The sequence below is a fragment of the Gopherus flavomarginatus genome, chromosome 20 (assembly GCF_025201925.1).
Source record: "Gopherus flavomarginatus isolate rGopFla2 chromosome 20, rGopFla2.mat.asm, whole genome shotgun sequence".
NCBI lineage: Eukaryota > Metazoa > Chordata > Testudines > Testudinidae > Gopherus > Gopherus flavomarginatus.
This window is the reverse complement of record NC_066636.1, coordinates 15282146-15296933: the sequence shown is the minus strand read 5'-3', so window position 1 is coordinate 15296933 and position 14788 is coordinate 15282146. Positions and strand designations below refer to the sequence as shown.

At 43.6% G+C, this 14788-nt stretch overlaps 1 long non-coding RNA gene across 1 annotated transcript; it reads right to left on the bottom strand.

Moving 5' to 3' along the window:
• Positions 1 to 484: 484 nt before the first annotated feature.
• On the bottom strand, positions 485 to 2333 carry LOC127037870 (uncharacterized). The gene is made up of 2 exons (XR_007770492.1): positions 2191 to 2333; positions 485 to 1147 (listed from the first exon to the last, which is right to left on the bottom strand). It is a non-coding gene; the product is annotated as an uncharacterized LOC127037870 (long non-coding RNA).
• Positions 2334 to 14788: the final 12455 nt, after the last annotated feature.

The window sequence follows — 14788 nt, the reverse complement described above, 5'->3', positions numbered from 1 at the left end:
GATCCTTGGAGACCCCGCTTACCCCTTAATGCCCTGGCTCATGAAACCATATACAGGGAAGCTTGACAGGAGCAAGGACCGGTTCAACTACAGGCTGAGCCGGTGCAGAATGACTGTGGAGTGTGCTTTTGGCCGTTTGAAAGCTCGCTGGCGCTGTCTTTATGGGAAGCTAGATTTGGTGGAAAGCAGCATCACCGCTGTTATATCCGCGTGCTGCACCCTCCATAATATTTGTGAAGGGAAGGGTGAAAGATTCAGTGAGGAATGAACCTCCGAGGTTCGATGCCTGGAGGATGAGTTTGCTCAGCCAGAGAGCAGGGCTAATAGGGAGGCCCAGGAAAGGGCTTCAAGGATTAGGGATGCTTTAAGGGAGCAATTTGATGCTGAGAGCCAACAGTAATGTTTGATGCATTTGATGTGCTTTGCTTTACCTTGCTGTGTAATATTTACCACTTCCAGCAACAATAAAACGTAGTGAAAGAAATAGAAAAAAAAAACTTTATTCAACATACAGTACATAACAGGCAAGGGGGTAGGGGTGGTGGACTGTACATTTACAGGTTTTAATATGTCCTATTTTGATCAATATTCACTGTCTGCTGCACTTCAGGATTACTATGCTGCAGAATAATGGGGGTGGAGTGAACAGGGTAAGAATTATAGTTATCAGGGATGGTAGGTGATCTTATAGGTGTTGGGGGCAGCTGGGGATAATACGGAACTGGCTGCTGGAGAAAGTTGCTTTGTGGAAATACTGGGGAACAAGGAAGAGGGCTTTGGGAGGGCTGTGGGTTACCATGGTACATATTTGTCTGCATGGCTACAAGAGACTTGAAAGACTCAGTTTGGCGAGACAGGAGGCTTATCATCTGCTTTGTGGTTTTTTTGGCAGACAATTCCTTTCTCCTGCTTTCTGTTTGCCTCCATTCATGTATACTCTTTCTCCATTCATGTACAGTCTTTCTCCACTCATGTACACTGCTTCTCCATTCATAGGTCTTCTCTCTCCATTCCTCTGTCTTCCTACTTTCTCTGTTGTAGTGGCTCATTACAGACTTGATCAATTCCTCTTTTGATTTCCTAGGATTCCGTCTCAAGTTCTGCAACCTACGTGAGGCCGGTGATACGGCTGCAGTAGTCAAGGTCCCTAGAAAACAGAGAGATAGAACCATGTAATACACAGAGGCATCATTGTTTATTATCACAGTTTGAAGGACTTTTTAGACTTTTGGTAGCATCCTTCTCACATACCTCACATAACACAGGGAGGGCAGGCAAGCTAAGTCATGGCGAGCAATGGGGTGAGTGGTTTTGCCCCGATTTCCCCTCGGGTGTGGGAACTGACTGGGGGGGGGAAGCGGTGCTGGATGCCTGCTCGGAGGGTGGGTGGGGAACACCAGAGCACACCGCGGGGCAGGATGCCTGCTTGGAGTGGGGGACGGGGAACACCTGAGCACACTGCGGGGCTGGATGCCTGCTTGGAGGGTGGGTGGGGAACACCAGAGCACACTGCGGGGCAGGATACCTGCTTGGAGAGGGGGTCGGGGAACACCGGAGCACACCGCGTGGCTGCCTACGTGCTGGGAGGGGGGGTGGGAAACATGGGAGCACACCGCGGGGCTGGATGCCTGCTTGGAGGGTGGGTGGGGAACACCAGAGCACACCGCGGGGAAGGATACCTGCTTGGAGGGGGGGTCGGGGAACACCGGAGCACACCGCATGGCTGCCTACGTGCTGGGAAGGGAGGGGGATAAAAACAGAGCGCCATGGGCTGGGGAACTGCGAATCTGGCACCCTGCACTCAATTATCCCTAAACTCTCAACAGGGTTTCCTACTGCCAGACATATCATTGCTGCGTGTTACCTGGGAAGAGAGGGAGGGTCTTCTACAGGAATGTGGATACCGCACTGGCCCCTATGCAGCTTGCCTGTGTGCAGCCATGGTCCCCCTACCCCTCGCTGCACAGTGGATCGGACGAGTTAGCCTGACCGGGACAGGGACCACGGTGACTCTCCCGATCAATTTGAGAAAGCAAATTGCAAACGCTCTTGCAGCAACATTTCAAGAGATTACCGAGGCAGATTACAGAGACGTTATAGATCAAATCAATGGGCTATTCCACTTTTAGTCATGCATGCAGGCAGCCATAACCAAAATCCTCCTCTCCCAAAACATTGAAATCTACTTACCACGAGCACGATCCTCAGCTTCCTCCTCAACATCAGCTTCCAGCTGCTGCGACTGGCTAGCCTCCTCCGGGCTTGAGAAGAGCTCCTGGCTGCATGTGTCCTGGGACTCTGGGGTATCTCCCTCCAAGCCAGTAGCCTCACTGTCTCCGTCCTCTACAACATCCTCCACTTCTCCCTGCTCTGAACTCTCCATTGTGCTCCTAGGATTTGCAGTGGGGTCACACCCAAGTATGGCATCCAGCTCCTTGTAAAACCGGCAGGTTGTGGGGGCAGCTCCTGAGTGGCGATTTCCCTCACGGGCTTTGCAGTACGCACTCCTCAGCTCTTTAATTTTTACCCTGCACTGCAAGGTATCCCGTTCATGGCCCCTTCTCATCAAGGACTGCGATATCTGCCCATACGTATCATAATTTCTCCTTCTGGAGCGCAGCTGTGTTTGCACAGCCTCCTCTCCCCAAACGCTAATGAGGTCCTGCAGCTCTGCATTGGTCCATGCTGGGGTTCGTTTGGTGAGTGGAGGCATGGTCGCTGAGTGATTGATAGATTAATTGCACTCCACACCTGGCTGAGCAAACAGGAAGGGGATTTTTAAAATTCCCGGGGCATTTAAAGGAGGGGTCAGGTGAGCACAGGGCAGTGGAGTTTGCTTGATTACCAGAGAGGCTTCTTCAGGTATGCTGGGATACCTGCTTATGCCACGGAGGTCAACAAAAACGCTGGTGAGTGTCTACACCTGATGACCAGCGCTGGTGATCCAGCGCTGGATCCTCTACACCTGAGGCTCGACCGGGTGTACGGCCAGCGCTGCAAACAGGGAGTTGCAGCGCTGGTAGTGCCGTGCAGGTGTGTACACATCCTAAGTTGCAGCGCTGTAACCCCCTCACCAGTGCTGCAACTCTGTAGTGTAGACAAGCCCTTGGTTTTCACACCTCAACTGCTAGAACAGGGCCTCATCCTGCCTGATTGAACTGACCTCATTATCTCTAGCTTGCTTGCTAGCATATATATACCTGTCCCTGGAAATTTCCACTACATGCATCTGAGGAAGTGGGTATTCACCCACGAAAGCTCATGCTACAAAACGTCTATAAGGTGCCACAGGTGCCACCATAGTTTATAAGGTGCCACAGGATTCTTTGCTGCTTTTTCAGCTTATAGACAATAGAAAGAAAGCTTTCTCCAGCAGAAATTCAATTTAAAATACTTTCACCCAAATACACATTAAAACTCTACCAGCCAGATACACAGTTGCAAATACAGAAAAACAATTTAAAAAAGACTAAACTGTCTTTCTACTTTTGTACTTACAAAATTGGAACAGAAGATTAGAGAGCCTGTAGGTATGTGTGGGCACTCTCAGAGCCTACAGAAAACAAAGCAAAACACAAAAAACACAAACAAAGACTTCCCTCCACCGAGATTTGAAAGTATCTTATCTCCTGATTGGTCCTCTGGTCAGGTGTTGGAGGTCACTGTTTGTTAACCCTTTACAGGTGAAAGAGACATTAACCCTTAGCTATCTGTTTATGACACCTTGCATGGATTTTGCCTCAACAGTCTGAACATTTCTTTCCTTAAGCAGATTGTGCCATTTTCTGTTTGTCTAACTTGTTTGCCAGCAACACTTACGAATGAATGAATGAATGAATGATAAATAAATATTCTTTTTTATGTTAAAAATATTAAGGACCAGATTATGAGCTGGGTGAAATTGGCTCAGTTTTACTGACTTCAGTGGAGCTATGATAATTTACCCCAGTTTAAGATCTGCATCTAAAATTGCTATGTGCACAATAAAAACGGTCATACTCGATGAGACGGGTGGTCCATTGACTCCATTATTGTGTGTCACACAGTAACAAGTAGCAGTCACTTCCGAATGAAGTAGAGCACTGAAATGTCCCTTTATAGAAGAAATTGGAGGAGTTTCTTCCCAAAACGAAAGCAGTGCTATGTGCGATAGCCCAGTGGTTTGAGCATTGGCCTGCTAAACCCAGGGTTGTGAGTTTAATCCTTGAGGGGACCATTTAGGGATCTGGGGCACAAATCTGCCTAGGGATTGGCCCTGCTTTGAGCAGGGGGTTGGACTAGATGACCTTCTGAGGTCCCTTCCAACCCTGATATTCTATTCTATCTACCAAAGGATTAAATGTCCTACCTTCACTTAGAAATCATAGGATCTTGGCGTCAGAAACACATATGTGGCTCTGCAAATTACAACCATGACTTCTAAAACTTGAATCTGCTAAAGCCTGCAACTTAACAACTACACAAACTATGGAAAGCTCCTCACAATTGCTAAGAATCAAAGAGTCAACATACAAGATTCAGGCCTGATTTGGAAACATTACCAATGTGACACTTCCATAGTTATCAAGAGATTGGTTGAAATCAAACTCACCCAGGCCATCCAGGAGAGTGAGTGAAGAGAAGTGGTTAGAAGAGCCCTGAGTGGTAGCAGTTTCTATACAGTTTCTGAAACTGCGTGGAGGATCAGGGACACCATTTGTCCATGAGGTGTTTATTCATTACAAAACACATTTTGTTGATTCCTTGTTTTTACTCTTTCAATTGATGTAATTGTTTCCACAGTGTTTATATCCATTAGTCTAATCTTAACCTCACATGCAAACTACATCCTGCAGGTTTCTTTCACAGGAAAATTTTCATGGGCAGGCTACATTCCTGGTATCATTCTCCTGACTTCATTGGAATTACAATAGAAATAAATATGAAGGAAATTCTGAGCTGGCTCTGAGCATCAGTAGCATGTGTAAGAGTCCAGTCTGGTCCTTCATATCTATGCTGGTATTGGTTTGGTATATTCTGGCATTAACCAATGCAATTTCAGGGAGCCTGTATTCTGTATGCTCTGCACATCCTGCTATAATGATTCTAATCCAGTGCACACTGATATAAATGGTGGTTTCTCCTTTGACTTCAGTGAGTCCCGGCCAAAGGTTCCCAGCCAATAGGAGCTGTGGAGCTGTCGCTTGTGGTGGGAGCAGCATATGAAGCCCCCCTGCCGCCCCTCCCCTTAGGAACTGCAGGGTCAGGACAATTGGAGCTGGATAGGGAGCCTGCCAGCCCCCCAAACCTCCCCCCAGTACTAGCAGTGGTCCCAGGCTGTTCGCCACCGCCCACACATTCCCAGCACCAGGAGGGTCCTGAGCCGTGCACCACTCCCCTGGTGCCCCGCAGCACCAGTGGCGGTCCTGGACCAGCTCTGCACAGCACCTCTGGTGCGCCCGGACCACCCACCCAAAGCACTGGTGGTCCCCCCGGCCCAGGTTTTAGTTAGGGGTATATTGTAAAAGTCATAGACAGGTCACAAGCTGTGAATTTTTGCTTATGGCCCATGATCTGTCCATGACTTTTACTAAAAATACCCGTGACTAAAACGTAGCCTTATTCATGAGGCCCTATGATTTGGCATTCACTCCTGGCAAAGGCAAGACAAGGCCTAAAAACCACTTCAGACTCACTTCAGCATTCAAAAATAGATCTTACCAGAGACTTAAGTTGACATAGGCTTTTGCACTAGCCTTATGCACTGGGGTGAAGTTCGCCATCCAGGATTAGAAATACAGCTCTAGTTATGTCTCTCATGATGTAAGATTAAGGTGATCATCATGGCAGAAGCACACAGTGCTATTTATGGAAGGGCTGCTCACTGTTTGTGGTTAGGGTCAGTGGCACAGTGTTTTATAAAATCCTAGAGTTACAACCTTGAACCTATATTGCCTCAGCAACCACATCTCCGTCCATGAGCAGCTAAGAAAAGTGAGCACTTATGGACAGTGAGGCTAAGAGACCCCAAGTCGGGAACAAGAGATGAAGAAAAGGCATCACTGACCAAACACAAGACATCTGTGGAATGAGTTTAGGTTAAGGCAGAATCTCACCCGCTGGTGGTCAAGTTTCCTGATCCTTCTCTTGCAGAAAGTGTTCCAGCATCAGTTCTTACAGTGTTACATCCACTCCAAACAGAGCTTCCTCCAGCCGTGGAAATCGAAGAACGTTTCTTTGATTTTCACATGTCCTTGCAGTCAATGGAGCCGGAACAATCTACAGCAGCTTATGATCTGACCCATAATCTACACATTGGATTTTTATGCAAAAGCGAACCTCGTAGCTGCTTTGAATAAAAATCAAAAAGCATCTGGAAATCATGACCTTATTAAGGCCTAGAAATGAGAGAAATAGGAATACATATTTTAAATGACCCTATTACTCAAAGCATGGGCATCTTCTACGAATAAGCTGTTATTATTGTAATCATAAGACATTTGCATACATAGAACTTTAATGGCTGTTTGTGAAGTGCTTTGGTATCCTGAGTTCTAAGGACACCACTTAACATCCAACAAGAGTGTCATTATCCTTATTTTCTATGCAAATAAACAGAGGTCTGTTGTGCTGAAGGTCACACAGAGAGTCAATTGCAGAGATAGAGCTAAAACCACGTACTCCCATTTCTCACACCACATGCTACTCTCTGGCTTGAATATTCTTAGACTGTATTATTAGACAACGTTAGTCAAGAGTTTTGTTATTATCATGAAGTGTCTTTGGCTTCCTAATATACAACTTACATAAAGGGCTTATATTGTAATGAAAGAGAGGGCTGGGCTCAAGCAATTAGATGCCATGTCCCAAGCAAATGTTTACTTTCACCACTGATGCAGTAAGCCTGGAGGTGCTGGGCGATGAACTGCCCAGCCCAGAGGTGCCAAGGCTCAGCCCTGGCAGAAGTTAAGTGTAATCATTACTGTTTACACAAGTAATGATTACAGAGACTCAGTCATCTTCTTATTTTATTTGACAAGCTTCCTGATGAATTCTCTTTTGATCTAAGCATAAACAAATAACAACTGAATTGGAGTTTTAGGATCATGAATTTTAATTTATAATTCAAATAATAAATATGGAATGTAAGAAACTTATATTTATTCCTGTGCAAAATCCTGCTGTTACTGCCAAGCAAAATCTTAACTCCAGCCTCGTTTTCCTCCAAACATTTCTCCACCTCCTACAGCATTGTGGACCCTTCACCTGTTCTACAGACATTTCCTGAATATGGGCTTAAGGTTTCTTATATGACAGGCATCATGATGAATATCACCAGTGCAGAGTGTTACTCTCTATTTCTATAGTGTAGAGTCAATAATTTTAGTTTATGATCCATTTTTTGTGTGATGTTATGATTAATCAATATATTACATATATTCGTTGTATGTTAATTAGAGTTAATCTGTAGGATTATAAAAGTATAAGATTGATCAGTATTTAGAGGAACCAAGTATTAGAAATGAGTAAGAGAAGCAAGAACCCATAGGGTGATGCCTGTAAGACTTTAGCTTAGTTATTTTAGGCATTGGAGACAAGAAAAGATGACATAAACCAATGCCCGAGAAATAACCCAATGCCCGAAGATTATGGGGAAAGGGGAACGAAGTGGTAATATTGTGAAAAATTACCCAGACATTAATATTAGATCCTAAAAATACTGTAAAGGCATATCTGTCTTATACAACGGGATACAGGTTGTGCGTCAATACTAATGAGTATAAAGGGAACTTACACAGCCTGTAGAAAAGTGGAGTCCCTTAGGTTTCCAGGGAACATAGACCAGTAAGAGAAAGGAGGTTGACACTGTTACGGTCACGCAGAATGTAGGTATAGACAGAATCACATTATAAAAAGGGCATGCCCAGAATGGGAAAATTGAGCTCGCTATGGGAGACTCCAGCAGGAACCATCCCTTTACTCATGATCAAGCCATGAAAGACCCATCAGACCCTAACACTGTTGTTACGGATGTGAGTAGAACAATATTTGTAATGTGTGGATAGGTCTGTACAGAATTTCTATATGCTTGAGTAATCATCACTTTAACTGTATCTTTAATAAACCTTATAAAATAGACTAGTCATTGTACTGGTAAACGTGTGTGTGGTCACTACTCTTGGTCTTAGTGTTTTCCTGGAGACTCTAACTGTGAAGCATGTAGCAGAGGTGACTGTCACTCTGTGAAGCTTGAAATTTTAGCCACAGGAACCAAACTCACAGTGATGTAATAGCACATTATAAAATTGACTTTAAATTAAAAAAAAAAGGCTACAACAGAAACACTTTCTTATGGTGGTTCTCAATCGACCACTGATTATGACTAATATCAGGAGAGCATTACAAGCTATGGTATGGTCTTTCTCCTTATCTCTGAATTTTCTCTCTTTTTTGATGTTGGGTCAGTAGTGGGGAGAGAATTGCAATTGTACACTACCCATGGAGAGGTTTAAAAATGTCACACTAGCTGTTCTCTCCGACAATTATTATCTTCATGTATGAAGAAGGCAAAGTGGACCAGAAAGTTATCTAATAGGTCATTGTTTCTCCAGATGCTCACCGAACAAAGCACAACAAAATAATCATGATTGAGTCTCCCTATGAATTACTCTGTACTTAGACAAAGTGAGTGAACTAATATCATTTATTGGATTACAGATTCTTGTAATACTCCATCATCCAATGAACTCACACAGAAAAATGGTAAAAGACAAAAAAATCATATCGTTTGTTTATGAACAGTTTTCACAAAGCGAAAACTCTGTATGTGACCTCTCAGTTGTCATCTTCAAAGGAAATCTGCACAACACCTTGAAAAGATGAGTCTCTGAGCCTAAAGTGATAACCGTGCTGGACACTTAAAATCATGGCCTGAATAGAGACACTGGATATATGACTTATTACAACAATGTATAACCCAGTAATGGCACTCCCTCCCAGCTTTTCCCCACTCTGCTCTCCTCCCTTTGACTAGAGAGCTGTTATCTGGCCTGTTCGCTTTGAAAGTTCCTTGAAATAGATATTAACTATTTATTCTAAACAGTCTATTCCACTTTCCATTTAGCTGTGACACTCTGAGGACATTTCCCATATTTGAAGAAGAGCCCTGTGTCAGCTCAAAAGCTTGTCTCTGCCCCCAGCAGAAGCTGCTCCCATAAACGATGTATTGCCTCACCCAACTTGTTTCTCTCTTATATGCTGAGACCAACATGGCTACAATAACATCTCTTCTTAGAGACCTGTTTGGAAGCCAAAAATGTGAAGGGTCCAGGAAGGTTCAGGATCAATGGTAAATATGTAGCACGTGTTGTCAAGACAACAGGGTTTTATTTGCCCTCTATCTGACCTTCACGTCAATGTGCCCTCTGGTTCACTGCATAAAAAACAGGCATGATAACACATGGAGAATGCTCTACTTCCTCAGGGCTCCAGGTATCAAAGCGCATCACAAACACTCATTAAGGTTTTTCATATCTAAAGTAGTGGATTGTTATGGTATTATGGTTTGATACTGGAAGACGCCCTTCTATTGAGTAATAGACTCACTTGAAAAAAAAAGGATGTCAAGCTGACCATGTAATTCCCTTAATGAGATCATGATTTGTAGCTCAGAATTTGGGACTATTTGATTTCCATGAAAAAGAAGCTTTGCGTTTCTTTTTATTATACAAATTCCTTTTTCAAATTGAAGGGCAGGAGATCAGGCACCATAAGTCAGGACAGCTCTATAGAATTCAAAGATGTTCAGTGCTTCTCAATCAACATTACATTCTTCCCCCTTGCCTGGTGAGGAGAAACATGCTATGAAGTGATGTTAAACTTTCAACATCTTTCTCATCATGGTAGACAAGATTCCTACAAGCTAATGGTCTTGCAGCATGCCCTAAATCTGGTCAGATTATCAATTTATCTGAATTTATCCAATAGCCTTGGCCAAGAAAGCCAGATCTCTCTATTTCCTGTATTTCATCTGGAGCTTTTCTTCTATTTTCTATTTTCTTCTAAAACCACAATAGTCTTGGCTGGTTTTGGATGGAGACACATTTTCAATACCATAATTTTTCCAGGGTTTATCTCAAAGCCTTTGTATATGTTGGTCCAGCTTGATTTCACCCATCCCTCACCTAAACGAAAGAGAAACCCCATCAGAGGCAGCATTGTGAACTTCTGCCACGATGGTCACCCCGATCTCACAACACTGGTGACATAAATGAGGTGGATTAGGAACTGAATTTCTAATTACCATAGGGGGAAATTCATCTCTGAGCAGAGAGCCAGTATAAAGGCCTATTCATATCTTAGGTCCCCATTAACACCTCTTATAAAAGCTAAAGTGGGACTTAAATGGCTCAGAGGCCTTATGCGTCCTTCTTCCAGGGCCAAATTTCAAGTCATAGGGCTTGAGAAAAAGCCTACCCAGAGTAATGACTCCCATTAACTTCAAAGGGCATTAGATCAAAACACTTAGATGTTCAGTCTTTGCAAAATGCTCCCTCCCTCCTACGACTTACAGGAAGAATTGTGCAATGCCACCTACACCTGCCAACATACCTTACTAGGACCAAAGGCGAGTCCTCTATCTAAGGGCAGATTTTGCAACTGTTACAGCTCTGACAATATTTTCTGACAATCTGAGTCACTGGAATTATGCCAGGAATGAATGTGTCCCATAAAGCTTTCCAGATGAAGGAAACCTATAGAATGTCTTGTGCATGTCAGACCATGTGAGGTTGAAAACACATGGTAATAATCCTGAAAACAAATAATATCCTTTGAACGAGTGACTTGCACAGCATAATATGTTTTGTAAATAATTAGGACCTTAAGCAAAAGGGTGTCTCGTATTCCCCAGAGAGGCCAAGAAACTGTATAAAAGTGCTTGCAACTCCAGGTTCCTAAACAACTTCTCCTCTTCAGCAACTGGAGTAAGTCCCTTTTGTCTCATTCTCTCTAGAGCTATTGCGATGTCATAGAATCATAGACTATTAGGGTTGGAAGGGACCTCAGGAGGTCATCTAGTCCAACCCCCTGCTCCAAGCAGGACCAATCCCCAGATTTTTACCGCAGTTCCCTTAATGGCCCCCTCAGGGATTGAACTCACAACCCTGGGTTTAGTAGGCCAATGCTCAAACCCCTGAGCTATCCCTCCCCCCCATGTCACGTTAGTGATGGTTTCTTTTAGGACTGAATCTTGCCCGTGACTCTTTGATTATTGGCACAGTAAATGGGTTTCGCCAAGCAGTTATCAAGTTGTAGGTACTGATGCATTCATGGTTTAGAAGTAAATGCTTCAATTTTTAGAGGTGCCTAGGCATCTGAGACAGGAATTCATGTTTACTTTCATTAGGAATTAGGTCTTTGAATCCCATCAGTAGCTTTCAATAATTTCATATTCATCTTTCAAGATAGGGGAGCTAGGATGAAACTTCCCGAGTTTTTTTCATAATAGATCACTGAATTCTTCTTTATTCTGTAGCAGCAGGTACTCGGCAAGATTTCAGACAGAGCAATCAATTGGAAGGAGTTCTGATCTGATCCAGTATGGCAATTCCTTTTTCCTACCTGCTCTAGCAGCAATGTTAGATTCAGATCCAAAGCTCGGGAAGTTAGCCTAGACCCTTAAACTCAGTTGAACAGTGTCCATATCTACCCGCTCAGGATCTGGCTCTTAATGTTTTGTTTTGAAAAAAGTATTGGTCAGCTCAATGGTCCACCTAGTCCAGTGTCCTATCTTCCAACAGCATCCAATGCCAGGTGCTTGAGAGGGAAGGAACAGAACATGTAATCATGAAGTGATCCTTCCCGTCACCCATTTCCAGCATGAGGCAAACAGAGACTAGAGACTTTAAAGAGCATGGTTTTCCATTTATTTTTTAGCAAGTATTACTAGCTCAGAAGCTTTAGAAGCCAAACTGCTAGTTTGTTATTCAGAAGAAAAGGGGTTTTCATGCTGAGGTTAAATCCTCTCAAGGAAATTAACATTAGCAATCTGCTCCCTGCCATCCTTTGTACAAATCATTTGTAAAAGGGAGTAAAAATCCCATGTGTGCATGAAAGAAATAGTCTATAGCAGATATTTATTTTGCTGTCAGTATTTTTTAGAGGAAGGATTGAGAGGGAATGAAAGGGGCTGGTTAAGAGGGAGATTAAGAGTGAGCAGAAGAAGGAGGCTAGAAGGAGGAAATAAGAGGCAACATGTATCCAGGAATGGAGGGTCTGGGTCTTCATTTCCCTGAGTATTGAACCTTTTACTCTACTACCCTAGTGCATGATGTTGACTCTTTTCCGTTCTGTGTGTTTCAGGTTTACCTCCAACACAGAAAGATGACTTTCGACGAAAACTTTAGTGGTGAATTGTTTTGGAAGCCCTACATGGGCTGGTATGGTAGATGTCACGGCTAATGTAGGCTATGGTGCTACCACAGATAGAGGTGTGGTTGGGGCTATCCCAAACATTGTTGGTACCCTTATCCTAACCGTTGGGGCTGGGGGTACGGCTATGGAAAGAGTTGGCCATGTTTCACCGAGGAGGAATAATAGACCCGGAACATGGAAAGACCAGGAAAATTAAGCAAGATTCACAGATGAGTTTATGGGCAATAGGTCTGAGAAATACACAGTGACCCCAACTCCCATGGGAACTGTGAGTGCTCAGCCTCTCAGTAAATCTGCCACATATCTATATTGCTTAGATTACATTCAATGACTGTTTCCTCTACTGTCTTCCATACGCTCTGCTTCTTCTAGAATAACCTGTTTAGGCGTGAATCTCAGTTCCATGAAGGCCCCTTTAGATTATGCTGACACAGTAAATGAAGCAGGCTTCTTACAAAGCTGTGCAAAGGGATCTTAGTGTCAATGAGAATCAAGCCCTACATTTTCTAGTTCTTTCATACATATGTGCCATTTGTTTCTGCTTTCAACTTTGCTTTATATGTTATTTACTGGAGAAGTAGTTTCATTCTTGGCTTTAATTGTGTTGTGTCTCATTTGATTCTGACTGTAATGAAAGTAATACCTTAAAATGGTTGCAAAGAGAACTTGGTTGTGAAAATCTACAGCTGTGATGAAGAACGAAGAACATCTGTTGTGAAATGCATTACCTTGGAGCCAGTGATTCATTGTAGACCATCTTGAAACTCTTGAAATATATCCTCTCTATGTTGTGCTCTTTCTGTCTCCTGCAGTGTACTCCTCTTCTTACTCACATTAAAGTCATTCTGCATCATAAAACTAGCCTTGGTGATAGTATTTTAATTCTGAATTCTTTCTGTTGCTTTCTGTGTATTTGTCTTCCAAATCACACTAAAATACTTCTGAATCATTATACCATCCCTCTGGGTTTCCTTTTTGCTCCGTTCCTTATCGACCAGCCACTTTGCCCTAGATTCATGCAGCTAATTTGGTGCCTAATGTTACTCCAGAATTGAGTGGTGCGTTACCCTAGAATTTCATCAAGTTAATTGCAGTCATATTGTGTGCCTTCAGCCACCATGAATTACTCAAATAGAACATCATGTAGTTAAGGATTAGTTTGGAGAAGGGCTTTTGGAGGCGAAGTTGAATACTGGCTGCATGTTTGTAGTTTCTGCTAACCAGAATGGGAGGAGAGGAGAAAAGAGTCAAGAAATTGAGACTGAAAGAAAATAAGTGGATGGAGACCTAGAGTTTGGATGACTGAGAGAGTAGCTTATTATGGCTAAGGTTGTTAGAAAAGTTTAGTTGATAGGCAATTGATTGAAGTTAGGAAAAGTGATGACCCAATAGGGGTCACTATGAATTATAGGTTTTGTAAAAATTAGTTATAAAAATACTAGATACTAGAGTGTGCTTTGGAGCAGTTCTCTGAAGTTATCCTGAAAGACTTCTTCCTGAGAGCAAACTCCCCAATGGGGTAGTGTCCAGCCATTGCTGACCTGCTGCTAATTACTAGATACCATCTCAGATTTTAGGTAATTCGGTAATCAGTATCTAGGGGTTCCGTTTCAATAACACAATGCAAAACCGGCTCGAGTCCCTACCCAATGACCTGGGAAATTACATACAATCCCCTGGGTGCCTCTAAGAGGCAATACTTCCCCTCTCGCAAGCACGGAGTCTGAGTGTAGCAAAGTTCTTTTAATAAAAGAAGGAAACAATGCCGCATTATGTTGGGGAAACACCACAAACAGGATTCATAACACAAACCATGAGCAAAAGACCCACCCCCAAGTAAGTTTGGCAGTATCCTTTTGCCCTCAGGGTCTTAAGTCCAGCAACCCAAATATCCCCCAAAGTCCCAAGAGTCCAAAAACCCAAAAGTCTCTGTCCCTTGTCACTGCAGCTCCAGAGTTCAAAAGTTTGTCTGCAGAGTTTTACCTCCCAGTCTGGATGGAAATGTGGGGGTGGCAGGGGCATTAAGGAGCACCTTATGTGGTCCAAGGCCAACTGCCCCACCTCTCCTGACTGCCCCACCTCTCCGTGGGGTTCTGCTGCAGCCTTCACCATAAGCCTCTCCACCAGCCACTCCACTCCACCAACCGTTCCGCAAAGTGGTCTGCTACACCAGCCACTCAGTAGTATATCTTCAGGCTACTTAACACAACACAGTGATTTCAGGTTGTACTAGGAGAGTATCAGTGCTGGGGCACCATTGGCCCACAGTGAATTCAGCTCAGCAGCCTGTAAGTAGACTCCTAATAGAATCAAAATTAGCTCTGATATTCTACAGTGGAGGGGGATGGGTGCAGTTGGTGTTTCAGGTCCTCAA